Here is a 24,033-nt window from a genome sequence, read left to right on the forward strand (position 1 = left end):
TATTATGAGCAGGCATATGATCAAGAGGCTCATCACTATGTTCCTCAGGAGCGACATCCACCTGGTTTAGGACAGGACATGGTGGCCATGCCGGCCTCTCTAATCTCTGATCTACAGATGATGCTGCAAGACTATAGAACCAGGTTTCCTTCGGAATCTTTATTGCAGCGTGCGCAACCTCTGCCTCAGGTGTTGCCGCAAGTGCAACCAGTGGTCGGGCAGCCTCTTTCGCAAGCGGTACCTCTCACGCCAGTGGTCATACCAGTGGTCCTTTCCCGGACATCGGATCCCGAGCCCGCCAACACCATTCAGCAGGATTCCTCTTCTGATGATGAAGTACAGCTGGATCCTTTGACTGATCCATTGCAGAACTCAGACTTGGATCCCGGTGACAGTGGACTACAAGATCCAGACGCCACTGGTCGAGATACTTCTATTTCCCCTCCAGTCGATATAGGGGGATTCCATAACCTCATGGAGAGAGCGTCAAAGAGGTTTGGACTACCAATTACAAGGGAAGAGTCTGAATGTTTCCTGTATGACTTCAAAGAACAGTACAAAAGATCAGTCAAATCCATTCCCATAATTGAGCATGTGTGGGATGAAGGGATAAAAATCATGCAAAATCCAGCCACTGTTATCCGAGTTCTTCCTAGGCTGGAAAAGAAATATAAGGCCCCAGAGGGCAGTCCAGTTTGTCTTCTTGGTCATCCGAAGCCTGATTCGGTGATCTCCCAGGCTGCTCAAAGCAAATCCAAAAACCCATCAACGCCTTTGACTACGCCTCCGGACAAGGACGGTAGGTGCCTGGATAACGTGGGAAAGAGGTTTTCTTCCATGGCCAGCTTGCTTGTTCGAGCAGCAAATGCTCTCGCCATTCTAGGCAGATACGATCGCCAGATGTGGTGTGACATGGAGCCATTTGTGGAACAACTGCCAGACTCCGCGAAGGAAGAGGCTAGGAGAGTCCTTATGGAGGGAGAAAAATCTTCCTCCGAAGTAATCGACTGTGCGATGGATATTGCTTCCACGGCTTTTCGCGCCTTAGCTGGGTCAGCAGTACTACGTCGTCAGGGCTGGCTGAGAGCCACCTGGTTTCATCAGGAGGTCCAAAATAAGATCCTGGACCTCCCATTTGATGGGGAGATGCTTTTTGGTAAGCATGTTGATGATGCCCTGCAAAGTATAAAGAAAGATATGGACACGGCAAAGTCATTGGGATCTCTGAACTATCGTAAGGTCCCATTTAGAGGTGCACGAGGCAGAGGCTTCTCTTCTTATAGAGGAAACACCCAGCAGAGATATTCCTCACAGTCTTCGCAGTCTTACAAGACTCAATATTCAAATCAACGGCAGGGACAATCGGCGTCTTTCTCTCGCCAGCCTCAGCGAGGGCGTCAGAACCGCCAAGGACGTGACCATGCCAAGAGGCAATAGCGGCATCCTGGCTCTACCTACTGTTCCTTCCCCCCCCAGTAACATCAGTGGGGGGCAGGATATCCTTTTGTCTGAACAGCTGGAAGTGTATAACATCGGACCAGTGGGTCCTGAATATTGTTCAGAGTGGCCATACGTTGGAATTCCAAGATCTTCCTCCAACGAGGGCTCCAGGCGCCACCCACACAAAACATCTGAGTCTGCTCCATCTCGAAGCCCACCAATTGTTCATCAAGGGGGCAATAGAACAGGTACCTCTCTCTCAGAGGGGCAGAGGTTTTTATTCCAGGTTCTTCCTGGTTCGAAAGACAGCAGAGACTTGGCGTCCCATACTAGACCTAGGACAGCTCAACACTTATCTCATCAAACTCTCTTTCAGGATGGTCACTCTCCAAGATATTCTTCCTCTTTTGAACCCAGGCGATTTTTTGGCGTCTCTGGATTTAGAAGATGCGTTTTTCCACATACCAATACACCCAGCTCACAGACAATATGTACGCTTTACAGTGGGCAAGAGCCATTTCCAATTCAAGGTGCTTCCGTTTGGCCTTCGGTCTGCACCACGGGTCTTCACCAAAGTGTTAGCACTAGTAGCAGCATTCCGACGAAAACAATCCCTGGATGTTTTCCCTTACTTGGACGACTGGCTCGTCAAGGCTCCATCTTTCAAGGAAACTTCTCAAGCCGTTTCAACTTGCATCCAGTTGTTCAATCACCTGGGCCTTCCGCTAAACAAACACAAGTCAGTTCTGCATGCCTCAAGATCCACAAGGTTCCTTGGGGCCATTTTGGACACGACGCAATGCACAGCTCGTCCTTCGGAGGAACGTCAACAAAGGTTGATCGTCTCGGCTCGCCAGGTGCTCAACAAGAAATGCCTTTCAGTCCGACAATACAAGTCCATGCTCGGGTCGATGTCATCCTGCATACCATTAATACCGCATTGCAGGTTGCGAATGCGTCCTCTGCAAGAAGAGCTAGACAAGCAATGGTGCCAGGCAGAGGGATCATTCAACGACAAGGTGTTTGTGACGCCACAAATGAGAACAGCATGCGAGTGGTGGCTAGTAAAAGACAATATCGCAGAAGGTCTGACATTCAGGATTTCACCATCCCCCCTGATTATGACTACAGATGCCTCTTTGGAAGGCTGGGGAGCAGTGCTCCGAGAGCTTCAAGTCAGCGGATACTGGAGTCCAGACCAGCGCCAGTGCCATATACATTTTTTGGAGCTAACGGCCATTCGGTTGGCTTTGCAGGCTTTCCTTCCCAGAGTTCAAAATCAAACAGTGCTGGTCCGGACGAACAATACGACGGCCATGCACTACATCAACAAGCAAGGAGGAACGAAGTCACAAACTCTGTCCAAGGAGGCTCAGAGAATCTGGGATTATGCGATTCTGCACAGGATCAATTTGAAGGGCGAACACCTGGCAGGTTCTCTCAATGTCACGGCGGATGCCCTGAGGCACCAGACAGAGGCGAATCACGAATGGGAATTGAATCAGTCCATTCTGGAGAGTGTGTTCTCGGTCTGGGGGACACCGACCATCGACCTCTTTGCCTCTCCGGTGAACGCCAAATGCTGGTTCTACGCAAGCAAAGTTCACCATCAGGGATCTCTGGGGAACGCTCTTTCGATTGCCTGGTACGGTGCGTTCTTTTTCGCTTTTCCGCCAATTCCCCTCATCCCACGAGTACTCAGGAAGATGAAGGTGGAAGCTTGCAAGATGATTCTCATTGCACTGGCGTGGCCCTGGCAATTCTGGTACACAGAACTCCTTCTACTCTCCCAGGATCATCCAATTCGCTTGAGACCAATTCCATCCCTATTATCGAGGAATCAGGGGCAGGTGTTCCATCCGGATCCGAAATCGCTGCACTTGACAGCGTGGCTCCTGAACACAGAGCGCTCCGTCATCTGAATCTCCCCAAGGAGTGTAGAGAAGTGTTATCCCAGGCTCGGGCACCAAGCACTAATAAAACTTACAAGGCGAAATGGAAGAGGTTCTGCCTGTGGTGTCAAAGACAAGGTCTCCATCCTTATTATTATTATTAACGAATTTTGTACCGCGCACGGTTACCCAGAGGCATCCCAGCGCTTATAGAGAATCAGAGCAAGCTACCTGTGTGGAGCAGAACAGATCTGGAATTTTTCTGGAAATAGATAAGTTTTAAGATGTTTCCGGAACCTGAACAGGTTTGGTTCAGAGCGTAGTGAGAGTGGGAGGGAGTTTCAGGCGTGTGCAGTATGAATAGAAAAGCTCCTGCCACCTGAACGGGCTCTCCTAATTCTCTTTATCTGAAGGAGGTGTTTATTATCGGAGCGTAAGGCTCTAGTGGGCTTATAGGGCCGAATCATGTCCTTCAGAATAGCAGGTCCTTTCCCCTGAATGCTCTTGTGAGCAATACAGAGGGCCTTGAAGGTCACTCTCTCTTTGACCGGGAGCCAATGGAGTGCCTTTAGAGTGGGCCTGGCTGATTGCCTGGCCGGAACGTTCCGCAGCAGCCTGGCTGCCGCGTTCTGCACTTGTTGCAGGATTTTGAACGTTGCTTCCGGTGCTCCAAGAAAGAGTGCATTACTGTAGTCCAGGCGTGAGATGATTAGACCTTGGACTAACAGCTTCCGAGAGAGTTCAGGTAAGAGGGGGAGAACCTTACGGGCCGATCGGAACAGTCCATAACACACGCCAGCGATCTTCTTGGCGTGTGTCCTAAAGGACAGATCAGGCTCCAGCCAGACCCCCAGGCTCTTAATCTCCTTCTTTTGGTCAGGCGGAGTGCCCATACAGTTGGGCCAGCTGCTCGGCGAGAGGGCAAAACTTGAGTGGCCCAAGATCATCAGCTCAGTTTTTGAGCCGTTCAATTCGATCTCCATCCGATCTCACTTCCCCACACCCCTCATGCACGGCCGAATATCACCCCCCATCACAAATCCCCTATACCCCCACCCTCCTTACCCCCCATCCCCCACCTCACACGAGTCTCACAGAACCCACCCACACCGCACTGAGCATATCTCTCACGCCCCCCTGCACAGCCAACTCTCTCCCTCTCTCCCCCCCACTCTCACTCCCCACTACACCACCCCACCAGCCAGACTCACGGAACACTCCACCTCCCTCAACCCAACACCCTACCCTCTAGCCCCCCCCACTCTTAGCCCCCACCATCCTAATGTCACCCCTTCCTTCTCCAGCCTACAATCATCCCTCAACTCACCTGCGCCACCTTCCTCCAGCGCCATCACCTATGCTACTAACCTCCCCCTGTCCTCATCCACGCCATCCCCGCCCCTTGCTCACAAACTCTCTCATCCATCTACTATGGCCGCAGAGCCCTGTACCCCACCTTCTACGGCCGCAGAGCCATGTACCATCACGTGCAAATCCCGCCCCACGCGTCCCACTGCCCACCCTTTTGCCCCACTCAATGACGCACCCACTGCTCTCACTCCCAATACCATCCCCAATCCTACTCTGGACATGATCATAACCACCCTCCTACAAGTCAAAGAAGATCTTCACTCCATCAAAGAACTTCTTTTCACATACCCCCTACCCTTCACTTCTGTGCCCAACAAGTACACCACTCGCCCCTCAAACCTCTTCACTCATCACTCCCCGCGCTGGCCCTCGATCCCCGACCGCAAGGCCACCGGCCGCCCCCGTCGCACCCTACACCCCCTCTCTGACCGAGACTTGCATACTCTACTCCGCTCATATGGCCCAGGTCCCACAAATCTCCCACCCACTACACACCTTCCCATACCCACGATTATCACAAATCCCCTCAGGCCCCCCACACGGAGCAATAGAAGTTCTGTCACCTGTAATCTCAGAAAAGTACCCCTCGCCCTAGAACACTCACCCACTCTCTTCACCCCCAAACTAAAGTGTATCCTGCTCAATTGCAGATCGGCCCCGAGACACTCCGCCAGCATCGCGGATCTCATCTCATCAATGGACCTCGATCTAGCCATTCTGACTGAAACGTGGCTAACTGAAGCCTCCACACCTATAATGGACATACTAGTCCCCCCCAACTATCACATTATTAGACTCGACAGAGATGGCAAGACAGGCGGGGGAATCGCTTGCATCTACAGGAGCAACCTCGTCATCACTGAAGGTCCCTCCCCCTCCCTCTCCTCCTGCGAACTCATCTGCCTCGATATTACTAGCGAGTGCAAACCAGTGTGTTCCCTTCATGTTATCTACCACCCACCCAGGGACAACCTCACCTTCTCCCAACAAATCATGGACACGATATCAACCAACGCCGGTCGACAGATCAATCAAATATACTTGGGAGACTTCAACCTCCACTGGAACGACCAGAAAGACGCTGTGGTGAATAGTCTTAAGTCTTTCCTCAACGCGCTTGAACTCACCCAAATCTGCAACCGCCCAACACATGTAAAAGGCTCTATCCTTGACCTTATCATCGCCAAAGAAGACTCTACCCAGCTGGAGGCAATCGAACCCTGGGATTGGTCAGACCACCACATCATCACCTTCTTCATCAACGAAAAGGTCAAACTTAACCCGGCTCAACCTGCCAAAACCAAGATCTGGAAGAGGGACATGAAGAATCTTAACCCAAACTCCTTGCCTGCCCACACAGGCAATCTCCTTCTTCCCCCGACGGGCGTCTCTGATGTGCATTCACTGACCGACCACTATCTAAACACTATGTCTACAATAATCAATGAAGCCGCACCCCTGCAAATGAAGAGAGTCGCCACCAAGAACTCGAACCCATGGTATGATGGTAGACTCAATGAGGACAGACGTGCTATGCGCATGGCAGAGCGCACGTGGAGATCTGACCCCTCAGCACTGCACCTTAGAGCGCTTAAGAGTAAGAGAAACGCTTACTTCAGAAAAATCAAACGATCGAAATCAGGCTTCTTTAGCCAACAGCTGGACCAAGCAAAAAACCGACCAAGAAAACTGTTCGAGCTAGTCAAAACCCAAACCAAGACGCAGCCTCCACAACCTAACAGCTCAGCAAAGGATATTCCAAGTTGCGAAGACTTCTCTGCTTTCTTCAAGCAAAAGACCGACAACATAAGAAGTGATCTCCTCAACGACGTAAGTCGATATTCCTGCTCCATAGGCATAACTAACACTCAACCTAAAAACAACGCTTCATGGACGTCCTTTGACACCTACACTGAAGAATCAATTCACAAGCTGCTCGGCAACTTGAAACCCGCCAATCACCTCACAGACCCCCTACCTGCCAACACTGTTAAAGCCCTCACCCCCATGCTCCTCCCACTCTGGACTAAAATCATCAACTGTTCCTTGCAACAAGGAGTCATCCCAGACTCCCTCAAAATAGGGCAGGTCACGCCTATACTCAAGAAACCCACAGCTGACCCGGCCGACCTAAACAATTACCGACCTATCACCAATATCCCCACTCTGGCCAAATTGCTAGAAAAATGCGTACAACTCCAACTGACAAAACACATTGAGCAGTTTGACCTCCTCAACCCTCACCAATCAGGATTCAGAGCAAAACATAGCACGGAAACGGCTATGACACACATAATTGATGACGCCCTCCAAATCCTTGATCACAACGAGTCCTGCCTCCTCATCCTCCTTGACCTCTCCTCCTCATTTGATACGGTCAAACACGAGAATCTACTGGAGCTGTTAAACAACAGAATGGGCATATCTGGGACGGTTCTCAAATGGTTCACTTCCTTTCTGCACAACCGGTCTCAGAAGTTCAAGATCAACAACGCATTGTCCTCGCATGTGCCCGTAACACTAGGCGTCCCACAAGGCTCCTCCCTATCCCCCACACTGTTCAACCTCGTCATGGAACCACTCACCACCTTGCTTCAAGCATCAAATGTACACTTCCATATGTACGCAGATGACACTCAGCTCTACCTCAAACTTCAATCCCCTGAAGACATCAAACTTTTGAATGCCACACTAAGAAAGACTCAAGCATGGCTGGCCGACAATCACCTTAAACTAAATGCTCTGAAAACTGAGTTCCTTCTGATCTCACCTCCTGCGAAAAAGGCCATCACCCAAACCTGGCTCAATCATCTAACCGCACTAAATGTCCACCCCACCATCGTGGATTCGGCGAAATCCCTTGGCATCACTCTTGACTCCAATCTCGACATGCAGCAGCATATTAGCAAAGCAACCAAGGGTGCCAACTTCCAAATCAACACGCTGAGAAAACTCAAACCCTTCCTACCACCCAAGGACTTCCGAACTGTTGTACAAGCCCTAGTCATTCCTCGCATAGACTACGGAATTGTGGCTCTCAGCGGGCTCCCCCTAACAACAACGGCGCCCCTACGAGCCTCCTTGAACGCGGCCGCAAGGCTCATCACTGGCTCAAGAAAACACTCGCACATATCCCCTGACCTAAAAGCTCTGAACTGGCTGCCGTTTGAAGCCAGAGTACAGCTGAAAATTGCCTGTATGACACATTCGGCCCTACACCACAAGGCACCCAACTACCTCACTCACAAACTGACTATATCAGGAGGCTCAAGATCCAACAGAAGCACAAAGAATCTCCTCCTGAAACCTCGCAGATTCCGGAAGGAAAAAACATACAAACGCTCCTTCTCAGGAATGGCACCCAGGATCTGGAATGCACTCCCGCCAGAAACTAGGCTTATCCCCTCCTCTGTACTTTTCAAGAAAGAGGTAAAAGCCATCCTTATGGCTAAGTTCTAACTTATGGCTAAGTTCACCTGAACCCTATTGCTACTGGATCAATGACAGTACAGTGCTCCTAGTCTACCGGCTACCTGATTGCTTATCTATATTAGACTCTTATACGACTGCTACTGGACCAAAATCATAGCACGGATGCCTCGATATTTGTTTCCAGATTGTTTACTAGGGCTGTACACTGTGACCTGAGTGCCTTACTAACTTGCAATCCATTCACTCCTGCCTACTATTCTGTTCTCAACAGTGTGTTTACTCACCCTATGGGGTGCTATAATCTTACTCGAATCGTCATTGCACAGCTTCAATATTATTGCTTCTTGATTGTTATTAGTGTGCATACTCTTGTGCGAGTACTACCCTACTTTGCAACTCACTCCCTACCGTATATTACACTGTTTTCAAAAGTTTGTTTTCCTACCCACTGTTTCTGTAAAGCGCTCTGATATCTGCAAAGATCTTGTTTGCGCTATATAAAACTCTAAAATAAAATAAATAAATAAATTTGAGCGATGACCTGGTCATCCAGTCAAACACCTCTCTTAGGCATGAATGGAGCGTTTCAGGCTGTTTCTCCAGCTGTGTCAGACCCACCACTAGCTGAGTGTCATCCGCATAGCTTATGGTCTTAAAGCCAAACGAAGACACCACACCCTCCAGGGGTGCCATATACACGTTAAATAACGTGGGGCTCAGGGATGAGCCCTGAGGCACCCCACAGTGAAGTGGAAGGGGAGGGGATTTCGCATTGCCTTCCCAAACCTCGAAGGTACGCCCCTCCAGAAAAGAGGCCAGCCATTCCAGGGCCACTCCTGTGACACCTGACTCTGCTAGGCGTTGTGTCAACACTCCATGGTTGACAGTATCGAAGGCCGCACTTAGGTCCAGGAGGATCACTGCCACTGACCCCCCTGTATCCAAAGTGCTTCTGGCCTCCTCTACAACTGCTAGCAGAGCCGTGTCGGTTCCATGACCCGGTCGGAATCCCGTCTGGGAGTCCCTCAACCGAGCATTCTCCTCGAGAAAGTTGGACAGTTGGCGGTTAACTAGTTTCTCGGCAACCTTACTAATCCCTGGTAGCAAGGAGATGGGCCTGAAATTGGCTAAGTTCTGTGGATCTAAGCCAGGCTTCTTCAGAAGCGCTTTAACGACTGCGCTCTTCCAGTCCGGCGGTACCGTGCCATGAGCGAAGGAGAGATTGACCAAATCGGTCAAAGGCTCTCCTATCGATGGGGCAGCCTGCTTTAAATACCGCATTGGGACTGGGTCTCGAGGCGAGCCACTCTTCAAGCTCCCGAGGACCTTCAGTACTTCGCCTGAGGTTACGGGGCCAAAAGACGTCAATAGATTTTCCGACATGCTTAAGTCCTCAGACGGGGTCGGGGTTCCCATCACCGGGGGGAGAGAACTAATAATGGTGTCAATTTTATCTTTGAAGTAAGTGGCCAATTCCAGACATTTTTCCTGTGGTCTGTCGTGAACAAGAATGGGATCCGGTGGTTTAAGAAGCTCCTTCATCACTAGAAAGGCTTCCCTGGATGAGGACGCAGCATGACTCACTCTCTCCCCAAAAAAGGAGGCCTTTGCAGCGCGTATAGCAAGTTTATACTTCCTTAATTCCCTACGGTATTTTTCCCTGCTCTCTGTCTCCGGGTTCTTCCTCCATAGTCTTTCCGCCCGTTTACAGTTCTTTCTCAGGGTTCTAAGCTCTGGGGAATACCATGGGGCGGACCCCACTCTCTTATCCCTAATAAGCATCTTCTTGAGTGGAAGCACATGGTCCACTGCGTTGGTCAGCCAGTTCCTCATCATAGCGTCTGCAGTCACTGGATCCTGACCTTTCTCGGGCTGGGAACCCTCCAACCGGGCATTCCAGGCCTCTACCGGGAGCCTTGACCATGCCCTGTCTATTCTAAATTTCCTGGGTGGTAGGGTATCATCTTCCTTTACCTCCCAGTTTGCCATGATCAGTGAGTGGTCAGACCAGGGAAGAACGAGAGGGTGCATAGCTGATAAACCCATCATGTTCGTAAAGAAGGGGTCCAAAAGGTGCCCTTTAACATGTGTAGGCCCGGTGTTTATCAGATTCATATCCAGGGCGGTCAGCTCGCTCATCAAATTAGTTGCCATTGGGTCAGTTGCCTCATCAAAATGGCAGTTGAGATCTCCCAACAGAATAAAGTTGGACGAAGCCGAGGCCAGGAGAGTGGTAGTTTCCATAAGCGAAGATGTAAACTCCCCCATACTCCCAGGTGGACGATAAACTAGGAGGCCTGTCAGCGTGCAGGTAGGGGAGAATTTAAGGGAGAATTGGCAGCTCTCACAATCTTTCACCCCTGCCTCCCATGCTTTGCAGCCCAGTGATTCCCTATAGATAATGGCCAAGCCCCCCCCCCTCCCTGCGCCTCTGTCAAGATGGTAGATCAAATATCCCGGCGCCAGCGCTGTAACCACGTCCGGACCCGAGGCGTCAGATAGCCAAGTCTCAGTGAGAAACAAGGCATCAACCTTGTGGTCCAGGAGTAGGGAGTTAATCTCCGTAGCGTGGCAGGGAAGGGATCTGCAATTCAGCAGGGCAAGACGACGCAGGGTAGTGGGGGTAGTTGCTCCTAGATGCAATTGGCAGACTCTGCATCCCCTAAAACGTTTTCCACCTTTAGCAATATAACAGCATGTGGCATACTTCGGTGTTCTATAGGATAAAAGCTCATCCTTCGTGTAGCTGACCGAAGTGGCTTGATGGGGGCTCGAGTCGGGCATAACCACTGGCCCTGGTCCCGTCTGGGCCCGGACGGGCACAGACGGGCTTGACTCTGGCGAAACTTCGGCGCAAGTCCGGCGCGTCCACTGCACGCGTCCGCTGCGCGGAGCCATAAGGGACTATTTTTATAAGGCGACTAGACCGCTCTTCGAATGTGACCCCACCTAAGATGGCCGCCAAAACGGGATCGAGCCCGGGACCTGGTCTAAACAAGCACCCAGGGATCGTGGACCGAGAGAAATGAATTCTCAGCCCAAACGAGGGTAGGAGCGTTCAATTGGAGAATTCTAAACTCAATTTTAAAATAATTCCGTTTTTTTTAAATATTCCTAAAATAATTCTTAAAATGTGGTGCAGGTGCAGGGGGGGATCGGACACAAGGGAAAATTCAAATGCAGGTAAAACAAGAGCTGAGCGCTCGACTAGCAGCCTCTCAATAATGCTCTATCTCCGGTCTGGTAGCTAAGCCCTCCTTTTATAGGGCGACTAGACCGCTCTTCGAATGTGACCCCACCTAAGATGGCCGCCAAAACGGGATCGAGCCCGGGACCTGGTCTAAACAAGCACCCAGGGATCGTGGACCGAGAGAAATGAATTCTCAGCCCAAACGAGGGTAGGAGCGTTCAATTGGAGAATTCTAAACTCAATTTTAAAATAATTCAGTTTTTTTAAAAGATTCCTAAAATAATTCTTAAAATGTGGTGCAGGTGCAGGGGGGGATCGGACACAAGGGAAAATTCAAATGCAGGTAAAACAAGAGCTGAGCGCTCGACTAGCAGCCTCTCAATAATGCTCTATCTCCGGTCTGGTAGCTAAGCCCTCCTTTTATAGGGCGACTAGACCGCTCTTCGATTGTGACCCCACCTAAGATGGCCGCCAAAACGGGATCGAGCCCGGGACCTGGTCTAAACAAGCACCCAGGGATCGTGGACCGAGAGAAATGAATTCTCAGCCCAAACGAGGGTAGGAGCGTTCAATTGGAGAATTCTAAACTCAATTTTAAAATAATTCCGTTTTTTTTAAAGATTCCTAAAATAATTCTTAAAATGTGGTGCAGGTGCAGGGGGGGATCGGACACAAGGGAAAATTCAAATGCAGGTAAAACAAGAGCTGAGCGCTCGACTAGCAGCCTCTCAATAATGCTCTATCTCCGGTCTGGTAGCTAAGCCCTCCTTTTATAGGGCGACTAGACCGCTCTTCGAATGTGACCCCACCTAAGATGGCCGCCAAAACGGGATCGAGCCCGGGACCTGGTCTAAACAAGCACCCAGGGATCGTGGACCGAGAGAAATGAATTCTCAGCCCAAACGAGGGTAGGAGCGTTCAATTGGAGAATTCTAAACTCAATTTTAAAATAATTCCGTTTTTTTTAAAGATTCCTAAAATAATTCTTACAAATCTCTGCCGCATCAACTATTGCCATATATACTCTCATTGGCTAAGTCTGGTTTGGCGCATTCGTCTGTGAAGGTACATCTTGCAGCCATATCGAGGTTTCGGCGCAGTTCTTCAGGCCCGCCTTATGGTCCTCTAGGATTGTTAAACAATTCTTGAAGGGCTTGTTTCGGATGTATCCTCCTGTTCGCCCTCCTCCGCCAGTTTGGCAGCTCAATCTTGTCCTGGCTCAACTCATGAAAGCTCCGTTTGAGCCGGTGCACAAGGCGGACTTGAAATTTCTGTCTTGGAAACTTGTCCTCCTCTTAGCACTAACATCAGCGAGAAGAGTTAGTGAGCTTCAAGCCCTATCCATAGTGCATCCATTCCTTCAATTGAAAAAAGATGTGCTTATTCTTCGCATCAATCCGAAATTTTTTCCAACGGTGCCGTCTGAGTTCCACTTGAATGAACCTTTGATTTTAAAGTCTTTCTTTCCGCGCCCTTCTACGCCTGCGGAACGCACATTACATTCTTTGGACGTTCATAGATGCTTGAAATTCTACTTAGAACGCACACGACCCTTTCGAAAATCATCCCAATTGTTTGTGTCCTACAGCGCACCACCGAAGGGGTTTCCTTTGGCAAAGAAAGGCATTTCCCGCTGGATCTCAAGTGCGATTCAATTCTGCCATCAGGAGGCGGGCAAGCCACTGGACAGAAAGGTCCGTGCATATTCCACAAGGTCTGTAGCATCGTCTGTGGCTCTTTTCTCTGGAGTCGCCATTAAGGACATATGCAGGGCAGCAACGTGGAGCAGTACTCATACCTTCACGAAACACTACTGCCTGGAATCTGCAGGACGAGACGACGCTGCTGTTGGTCAGGCAGTTCTGCGGAATCTTTTTCTTTGAGAGGCGAGCTTTACCTACAGTCCCTCCATCCTGGTGAGCACATTTTGTTTCTTGTTTTTGCTATGCTATAAGTATTGCTATGTGGTTATGTGATACCATGTATTTACAAAATGTGTCTTGATAATTTACTGCTAGCTACTCTGATACAAAGCATGGGAATCTATGAAAGTTCCAATACTGGGGCAAGAAAACAAGTTACTTACCTGTAACTTTGGTTCCCCAGTATTGGTAACTTTCATAGATTCCCATGCGCCCACCCTCCTCCCCTGGGAAAGCTCGGTCTTTTTACAGAGTTAGTGGCGGTTTGCACAACGGCTATGAAAATCTGAGGCTCTGAGTTCTCTCAGGAAGGTTCTATGGGGTGAGGCTGCTCTGATTGGTCCTGGCAAAAGTTTGGTCTCTTTTACACAAAGAGAGTGATAGGCTACAAAATTAGATGAGGCCTAGGCCTATGTTTCTCTTTTGTTTCTATGGTAGTGATACTACCGAGGCTCCCATTCCGACAACGGGGAATGATACAATTCAGAAAAGGGGGTGGTGATGAACAGAGTGTCTGAATTAGGCAGACCACTCTTACCCAGTCCAAAGATCAGGGCTTGATCCATCACCGTTATTTAGCTCACTGCACCATCCCAGCTCAGAACCTGGCTGTATGCAAATCAGTCTGTCCCTGGCCCAGTGCATCATGGGAACAGGGCAGACTAAACTACCAAGCCAATTCTTCACCAGAAAGGAGACAAGCTTCTGGGGACCGGTTTCTGGCATTTCAGCCGTCGTCGGCCCGGCTTGCTTGAATCCTGATGGTGCAGTGAGCAAGTGACTCGTGTCTGAGTATACCCTGCCACACCTATAGTGGCCAAAAATGATTCAGAAAAGGGGGTGGTGATGAACAGAGTGTCTGAATTAAGCAGACCACTCTTACCCAGTCCAAAGATCAGGGCTTGATCCATCACCGTTATTTAGCTCACTGCACCATCCCAGCTCAGAACCTGGCTATATGCAAATCAGTCTGTCCCTGGCCCAGTGCATCATGGGAACTGGGCAGACTAAACTACCAAGCCAATTCTTCACCAGAAAGGAGACAAGCTTCCGGGGACCGGTTTCTGGCATTTCAGCCGTCGTTAGCCCGGCTTGCTTGAATCCTGATGGTGCAGAGAGCAAGGGACTCATGTCTGAGTATAACCTGCCACACCTATAGTGGCCAAAAACGATTCAGAAAAGGGGGGAATGATACAAAGCATGGGAATCTATGAAAGTTACCAATACTGGGGAACCAAAGTTACAGGTAAGTAACTTGTTTTCTTACTCTTCACGGGGAGGGTAAACCATGTTCGAGTTCCATAGGAGGGATAATCTCGACTCCTAGTCCTTAATAGAATTTGAAACTTTCCGTTACGATAAGTAGGACATTTTTCATTCTGTGGCAGGTCTGGAGACAAGGCTTATGGCATTTTAAAGCTTGCTCATCACAAGCCGTGCAACATCCGCCACAGGTTTGAAGTAGAACCCTTGGAATGTGGAGCCGGATGACCAATCTGCCATATTCATAGTGTCCTCCAGACAGGCACCAAGGCTAAACGCCTTTGACGCCATTGCTCCCCGCACTGAATGTACACCAAAAATGCAAGAAGTTCACACCCGCTTCTTGCATGACCCAGGTAACCCAAGGGACAATGGTGGGCAAAGAAACAACCTTGTGCGGTTTCCTGAGTGCGATTAAGAGCGGTCTCTCACCGAGAGGGCAAAATTCTGCTGACATCTCCTCATATGCCTTGAGGCACTGGATCACACGCAACGTTGGCACATCTGAGAAGGAAGGGTGTTCAGTAACCCTGACATTAGAATTAGTACTTCTGGAAATGGAGATTGATACCTTCGAAACACTTGTCCTGGAAAATCCAGGGCTCTCTCATCAGGGACCTGTTTCCTAGATAGCAGACACTGCAACATGGCCAGTTTCGCTGACAGTTCCTTCCTTGACAAGAACCTGTTTGTTGCCATGACGGAAACAAATTAAGCACCAAATTCATGTCCCAGAGCTGTGCATATCTGGGCTCCAGCGGGAGCGACAAACTAATACCACGCAGCAGGCGGCTCACAAAAAGGTGCTCCCCAACGGGTGATCCATCGATTGGCACATGACCCGTGGAAATAGCGGATCTGAATATATTAATGGAGGGAAATGCCAAACCCTCCTGTGCCAAATGAGCCAGAAATATGAGCACTGCCATTATGTCGGCGACAACAGGATCGGTACTCCATCGCATACACCAATCACGCATGGCAACCATGCCAATCGTTATCTCCTATTGGTACTGTCTGCACACGCCTTCGACAGAATCTCCTGAGCTTTGCTCAAAAGGCCTGGGACTTACCATTAACTCCCGAAATCCTCCACGACATGACACGCAAGGAACCCTCTAGGACTATTTGAAGAGGAAAGAGATCTGGGTTCAGCAGAAGATTCAGACAGAAGGGGAGTTAGATTGGAAAATCCCAGGAAAGCTCAAGAAGAACTGGAAATCAAACCTGAGATTTCCAAATGGAAGTTACCAGGACGACCTCTGCTTGCTGGAACCTGATCTGAACTGACGCTCTGGTTATCATGGCAAATGGGAGAAACGCGAAGTCAAAGCCAATAGCTCTTGCATAGGCAAGACCTAGTGGCTTTCCCAATGCTTGTTCTGGGTTTGTTTCTGGCCTAAGAATTTCCCTGAACCTTCGGCCTTGTTACTATCGATTCAATCTTTTTCCTTTAAGTGCAGACTACCAACCTTATGGTTTGACGCCCCTAAATCTATTCTTCGGTGTCCAACTTTGCATCTTAAATTTTGTCATCCTTTTACTATACTTTTATATCCCATTTCTCTCCAAAGCCCTTCTTTCATTAAAAAAAAGCATAATATTCCCTTTTCTTCACAAGTATCGGGACTTTATACACAAAAATGTCTGGGTGCCAGTTTGCTCCTGTTTCATTTACTGAGTGACTTATTAACAATTTTAAAACATTCTCAGGCCCCACTGGACACGATAGAGAGGGCATACATTCCTTAATAGCTTTCAATTCTGTTGCAATTCAGTTAAGATAACCTTTTTAGGGCTAGCCTGGGCAGTGCTTGCACTGCTCTGTAAGGCATGCTGCATTCGGGTATGGACTTGAAGCTCCGCCCACTCTTCACCCATATTTTTCATTAGATTGTCATTGGCCTTTGGAAACTGTGGCTTTTCATTTGTCAATAGGCTTGGTAGCCCCTCTGTAGTACCACTGTATCTCATTTTGTAACCTTCCATGATGACACCCCCTTTGACATGTGTTGTTGCTCAGTAGGCTTTAATTACAGGCTCCGAGCACTTTCGTTTAATAATTTTAACGTGCCTGTTGTTGCAGGCAGGAAACGCTCTCTCACAATGCTTTTTTTTTTTTAACATAGCATGGCATGCCACGCTGATAGTGGCGGCTGTGCCTTTGCTTTATTTGCTGCGTCAAACGTGGCTGCATGTTTAAAAAATTTTGAAAATTCATTAAATACTTTTTTAAAAATTGCCCCATGCCCCACTTACACTTAAGTGGTGGCCACACCCCTTACCTTAAACGAGCCGAGTCTAAGGAAAGGGGCACGACCACCATTAAAGAGAAAACGTGTCATGGGGTGCTTTTCCAAAAAAAAGCATTTGGTGGTCAACTTGACAGACAAATGCTTTTTTTTTTTTTTTGTAAAAGCGCCCCATACCGCTTTTTCACTTTAATGGAGGCCACACCCCTTTCTTTAGACACAGTTCGTCTAAAGAAGGGGGCTGAGCCGACATTAAAGTTAAAGGACAGCATGGGCGGTTTTACAAACAAGCAGTTGCATTACAGTAGGTGTCACATTTACTAAACTCTCGTAAATGCGAGACCTATTGCATTGCAAATGCTTGTTGTTTTTATCAATATTTACCACCATTGCTTCCAGAATTCCATGAAGAGTATTACTCCGAATATAAAGTCCTTACTAGATATGGAGACATTCACAGAGTATTAGTCAGTACACAGAGATGTTTTATTTCCACTGTAAGGTGATTCAACTAGCTGACTGGTCCATTTGGTATTCCACTTTTGTCCCATTTAGTCTGGACTGCCTGTTTACGCCCAATGGTATTGGAGGATTAGGACTGGGTAGGCCAGGTACTAAGTGGTTTCTGGATGACCAGGTGTCCATGTATAGTTCAGTGTATCTGGGCAAGGTATTCCAAATTTGTTTGGGCTTGAGCAAAGCTCCTGGAGGCTTTCATCAGAGCAACAGGCATTGATATGGCATATGGAGCTGTATTGAAGAGTGTGGATTGAACTGTATCTGACCTACTTGGTTTCAAGACAGTATGTATCTGTTCAATGTGCTTGCTGTTGAGGATCTTAAAATATACAGTGTGTCTAATGTTTAACCAGTTAAAAAAAAATATTTTATGCATGACCTCAATGGAGGGGGAAGGGGTCCTCTCTTACTAGTTTTATGTTTTTGTTACACAGCCCAGTCAATGGTAGTGTCAAAACGTAGGAAGCATATGAAAGTTTACTGCTGCTTTTCTTCCTCCTTGCAACAACACAGAGATTGAAAGGTCATCTCTCCACGTAGCCACATTTCAACTACTGTGGTCTTACAGCCCAGACATTGCTTTCTATTCACTCACATTTGCTTACTTCTTATTCAATGATTTGCCTTTCTCTTCTCTTGCTTGTTTCTCACCTGGAACATAGCCTCTTTGTGATTCTTATGATTGACAAAGTTGCATTCTTCCACTGCTCTCTTTTAAGGAACGATTTTTTTCTACCACTATATGAGAGTGCATGTGTTTTCTAGCTCTCTCCTTTGTGTTCTTCTCCCGCTTCCAATGCCTGTCTCGTGCTCTGTTGCTCTCTCCCTCGTTTGCTTCTTCTCAACTCGCTTACCCCTGTGTTTCTTGTTGCTCTCTCCTGAGTGAGCTTCTCCATCTACCCTATGCTTTGCCATCCTGTGTTCTACTCTATTTCTCTACCTCGTGTGCTTCTCCTTGCCAGACTTCAACATCCGCACTCTAATATTTTCTCCATCGTGTGCTTCACCCCGTACCATGTTCTTTGCTCTCTTTTGTGCTGCATTTCCCTTTCTCCCCATCAATTCTCCCACCCGCTCCTCTGTTGCTCCCCCACCCGTGGTCCTTCTCTTATGTTTATTTTGCGCTTTTGTGCAAAAACATTTTTTTTTTGGTTTAAATTTCAAGTGGACTCTGGCACCTTTGTTGGTAAAGAAGAACAAGCATTTGCAATGCAGTCGGTTTCACACTTGTGAAAGTTAGAGCTATTGACGTTGAAAATGACAGGCTCTATATACCTTGTCTATTATTTCGCCAAGTCTTATAAGTACACTCTGAGACATTAACTCCCATGTAGAAAACAATAAACATCAGAAAAACATTTATTCAATGTCACCTTGTTTTTATGCTGCGCTAGTTGCTCTTAGAGTGTTATCAGATGAAAGGTCGCTTTCACCTAAACTGTGATTTTTGTGTTCAGGGACCTTATGGCTGGTACGTTTTCAGTTTTTTTTGCTCACGGCTGCATTGTTCAAAGGTATTTTCCAGTCATACCTTAAAGAAAAATGCTGTTGCTAATAGCTACAAATACACTAGATAGTGTACCATTTTGTTATCGGTGGTGACTGAACTTACCTATTTCAACAGTTTAAACAAGCCATGGTATTTAAGTAGTGTTTGTTGTTAAAATAGAGGTGAAGATACTTGCCTTACACAAGAGTCTTGCAACATTTTCAGATTGAGTGCCTTGGGAAAATAGGAACGGGTTTGGGGAAACAACGGAGACTTTCTATTGAGTGGCTGGATTAAAGTCTACATTGCAGATGCCTTGAAGACTTCTGGAGATAAGGATACCACAAGGAGAGAGTTACCTGATTGCCTGCTGCGCTGGGTAGTTACTTAGAAGGGAAGCAGCGTGGTTAGCCGGGTAAGGGGGCGGAAGACTGTTTTGAGCTCTCTCGCTGTGTCGCGGCACCGAAGTCTGGCTCGGAGCACGACATTCCGAAAGATTATGCAGCCGTGAAAGGGAGCAGTGTGGTGTGCTGGGTGAGGGGGATGGAAGAGTGCTACGAGCTCTCACCATGCTGTGCCAGAAGTGTAGTGCAAAAGAGAAAGCATGCGTGAAGAGACAAAAGCGAAGGTGGAGGTGGGGGTGGAGGCATGCAAATGAAAATTTTAAATAAATACTGTCATTTGTAACAGTTGAAGGGTAGTAACAGCTTAGCGACAGGAGATAAAGTGCTGTGTTCGTGAATTAAAGTATAGTTAGCCTTTTAATAAAATGGAGGCAGGTGAGTTGCGCCGTGCAGAAGAAACTGCTCGACTGCCACAATAAAAGATACACCATGTGAAATGGAAGCAGGAACAACATGGTAACCTTAACACATTTACACTTATTATTTATAAATGACATGAGCAAGAAGGGGGGGGGGACCCGAGAGTGCAAACGGCTGAGCGCTTCTTTTCACTTAGCTGGGAGCAGAGTGGTGCACCGGGTGAGGGGGCAGAAGACTGCTCTGAGCTCTCAACATGCTGTGCCACCGAAGTCTGGCCGGAGCACGGCACGCTGAAAGATTAGACGACCGTAAAGCTTGCACTGTATGGTTCGAGTCTTAGCGTCATGATAAAAACTAAAACGGCCACTTCAATAACAAGCTGATTATAGTTGGGCAAGTAGGGCTGTGCAGAACAAAAGAAAGGTGCCCCCATACTAAAAGATAAAGTGTGCTTTCAATGTAAAACAAGTGAAATAAAAAACCTCCACCGTGCTATGGGGGAGATGCAGCATGCCGAGGAGCAGCTTCAATTTGACAGCTGAGGACAGTCTGTAGAAGCAGAGACGGATGTTGTCGATAACTGAAGCAGTAAGGAGGGAGGCGATACTCTGCGGCGCCCATAGCTCGTCCACGGATCCCAATTTGTTGTGCAGCCACAACCCGGTGTCGCTCTTCCTCACCACGCCATCTTGGAACAAGCTTTCGCGCATTGCAGACGCTTGTTTACATCGCGGTATCGCTGTACTGATAAATAAAGTGCCTACACGGAGTAATGAAGGACAGAGTGTCACGCCGTCAGTAAAAGATCCAGTCCTGGTGGGCGGGGCTAAAAGCGGACAGAGAGGCAACAAGGAGGGATTAAAAAGCCTTCTTCACAATAGAAAGGCTGCATTTGGCATAAGCTTTGACGTAAGCCAATGGAAAGAGGGGGTGGGGCTTCAAGTCCCCTTCGGAAACCATATTGATTACAAGAGGCCTTCACGTGGCGAAAGCAGCGCATGTGCGCTGCTAACGCCAGGCGAGACCTAAAAAATTGAAAATGGCACCTGTCATGTAGCACCAGAGATCGCTCCATTCAGCCTTATTTTTTTTCTATTTATTTTTGGTAATGCTGTATGGCATCAGCAAACAGCACTGGCAAAGCCAAAAGGTTTAAAAGAGGAGACCGATTTTCATTTTTTTTTCAAAAGTCTTAGCAAAAGCAATCAGTATTCCATTTGAGGTCATGGTTTATTCCTCCCTGTGTGGCTTCCTTTTGCTTTGCATAGTCCCCCACAAAGATCCTCCAGTCCCATTTTGTAAATCCTGGTTTCCTCAGGATCGGGTAACCCGGACACCACCCTAGAACACCCCTGCTTGAACCTTAAGAAGACGTAACAAACGTGTCTTGATGATAACACCAGCTCTTTATTTCATCTTACTTCTACGAGATGAAACCGTATAATATGCAATACAGTGGAGGGCTACGGTAGATGTTCCAACCGTCCTCTGCACGGATGCCCGTCCTAGCATCCACCAACAGAGGACACCGTGCTAATCAATGGCCCACAATGCCACTCGAGAGTGAATATGCTGGTTAGCGCAATAAAGTCGTCCTCCGCACTCGTGTCAGTCCTGACACGCTCCAACGGAGGGCAAACACAAAGAAAAACTAAACTAAGTTCCGTCTAGTTCCTCACGCTCGCTAACCCTCGAGCGGGGACTGGCTGGGTTCAATAAGGGTACAAAGTCCAACGCGCTCGATAACCCTCGAGCGGGGACTGCCAAATGTCTGTAATGGACCGGAGTCCGCAGCGCTCTATAACCCTCGAGCGGGGACTGCCAAATGTCTGTAATGGACCGTAGTCTGCAGCGCTCGATAACCCTCGAGCGGGGACTGGCCAATGTCTAAGAAGGGACGGAGTCCCACGCGCTTGATAACCCTCGAGCGGGGACTGGCAATTGTCTATGAAGGGACGGAATCCCAAGCGCTCGATAACCCTCGAGCGGGGACTGGTAATTGTCTATGAAGGGACTGAGTCCCAAGCGCTCGATAACCCTCGAGCGGGGACTGACCAATGCCAAGGAAGGGACGGAGTCTCAAGCGCTCGATAACCCTCGAGCTGGGACAGGGAAGGTAGTGAACGGGTCACAAACGCCCGTGAATGCAGGGTCCCGTTTGTGACTTGACGCCTCTCAGCTACAAGCGTCCTGCGCTTCCACCACTCTCACTCGCATTACGGAGCTCACCTTCCTTGGCGCTACGGCAAACCGGACTCGCGCCTAATGTTCAAAATATCCGACGCCGACTGCTGGCTTTCTGGTGGTTTATATGGTGATGCCCTCCTCGTGCGTTCGCCGCGCTATGCCTTCTGGGAAGGGTAGTTTTGGGCGGGCGTGCTTCTGGGTCTTGTGGTTCCTTGATCATTTGTCTCCTCTGTGGGGCTCCGATGCGTGTCTTAACACATTTGCTCCATATTGTTCCCCTCAACTTATCTATTGCGTCCCCCCACACTGCATATATATATTTTTTTAATTGCATGTTATTCCCCCCTTGGCCTATAAGGTTGTCTGCTGTTCCACTGCACACACCCCATTGCTTTTCCACATCTACTCCCCCCATCCTGCTCCTTTGTTGTTTTCCTATCCTTAAAATAAAATATTTTTTCAGACGGCACGGCAGCTGACATTTTCTCTATTTATAATAAAAAAAGAAACTGGAAATTATGTTTATATATTTACCACTTCAAGTGCATCCGCCATCTTGGAACGGTGAATAAAGAAAATAAAATGGCATCTGCGTCATTCCATAGATGCATGCAAGTGTGTTGACACATTTGGAATGATGTGGCCACAAATAGCACGTGTTCATGCCATCTTGCCTTTTTCCCCCCATATCTTTTGTAGCCCCCAAAAAGCATTTCTTTTTGCTGATGTTGCAAAGCCTCGGCTAAATGCATTGGCAAAGCCGAAAGGTCAAAAAGGTGAGACCTTTTGACTTTGCCGATGCTTGTCATTGCTTGGAGTTCCTCGTAGTATATAAACACTGGTGACTTGAGTACTCAAGAGGGTCATTTGTATTTTGTGCTAGACTGCTAAGTCATAGGATTGTAGCTTTTACATGGAGCATCGCGTTGTGAAGTAAAGCAAGAAAATTGTAGCAATTGCTTATGGAAGGCATACCTGCCAACATGTAGAACAATCTCACAGTGTGAGTAGGGGTGGGGCCTTGTGCCGAGCAGTATCTTGGAGGCACTTTTGAACCCACCTTGCCCCCAAGCCCCCTCCTCCCAACAAAACAAAAAGAAAAGCTTGCTGAGGCTGGTGCCGATGTCTTGGGGGGATTTCACACCTCTTAATGGACGTCGGCGATTCAAAGCCTCTGAAAAGCGAGCTGGAAAACCACTATTTACAGTGGTTTTTAGCTCGTTTTCCGTGCCACAGTGTGATATCGGCTCATCACCGGGTGATGGGATCTGATGTCGTGTGTCACAATGTGGCACCGTGTGAGTTGGCAGTTATGGGAAGATAATCTGGATGATACTAGGTTTTGTGTTAAATGCAAATTTAGGGCCCCTAAGTAATGGCAGATAATGAATCTTGCCTGAGCCGACCATTACCCTTTAAAGCGTGGTTCACCGTTGTGTCTGTGAGGTGTTTTTCTGTTTTGAGCATATTTCCTTGAACTACCCTTTTCCTAATGGGATTTCACTGCTTGTTTCTTTTGCTGTGTGTACCTACCTCATCAGACCCCACCATCATTGTGCATTCGCCCTCCATGTTTTGGTTGGTGCTGACATTGCATCATGCCTAATCATCCTGCAACCAGGAAGCCATCTTTGTTTAATTTTGGATGCTGTTGAACGTTGTGGTTGTTTCTTAAACAATGCATACCAATTCAGGTCTGAGAGCCGCAATTAGAAAATTAATTTGAAGGAGGTAACTTGTGCTTAATAATTGCATCTTTTTTTTTACATTTTTTTTATTTTTTATTATTAGTTTTGTATTGACAGAACAAAAAAGAAAAACGAAAAATAAATACCACTCCATCTTTTTGTCTTGAACATTATACGATGCCAGGAAACAATATACAAAATAAATAAGGTACAGAAATTAGCCATGAAGTATACATAATACAGCCACAGCCCAGCCACCTATCACACATATCAATCCGTACACCAGCTCTGCAACCCTCCAAAGGATAATACCGGCAGTGTGAACAATGACCTTGCACAAGTAAGCTATACAATAAAAACATAATAAAAAATCAACTTACATCAAAACAAAAAAAACAATACATATTCTTTCCAAGGATATGCATTCAATACCCACAACCCCTCCAATTTGCATAGATATGACCAAATGCATCTAACCGCAACTTCAACTGTACGCTCCACCCCTCCTAGCGTTTCATGCATGTAGATCTGGGGTCTCCAACCGGTCTATCGTGAGCTACCGGTAGCTCGCGAAGACCCCGGGAGTAGCTCCTGTAGCTCTTTAGTAGTATTTGGTGGTATTTT

This window comes from Lissotriton vulgaris, chromosome 10 (genome assembly GCF_964263255.1).
Source record: "Lissotriton vulgaris chromosome 10, aLisVul1.2, whole genome shotgun sequence".
Classification (NCBI taxonomy): Eukaryota; Metazoa; Chordata; class Amphibia; order Caudata; family Salamandridae; genus Lissotriton; species Lissotriton vulgaris.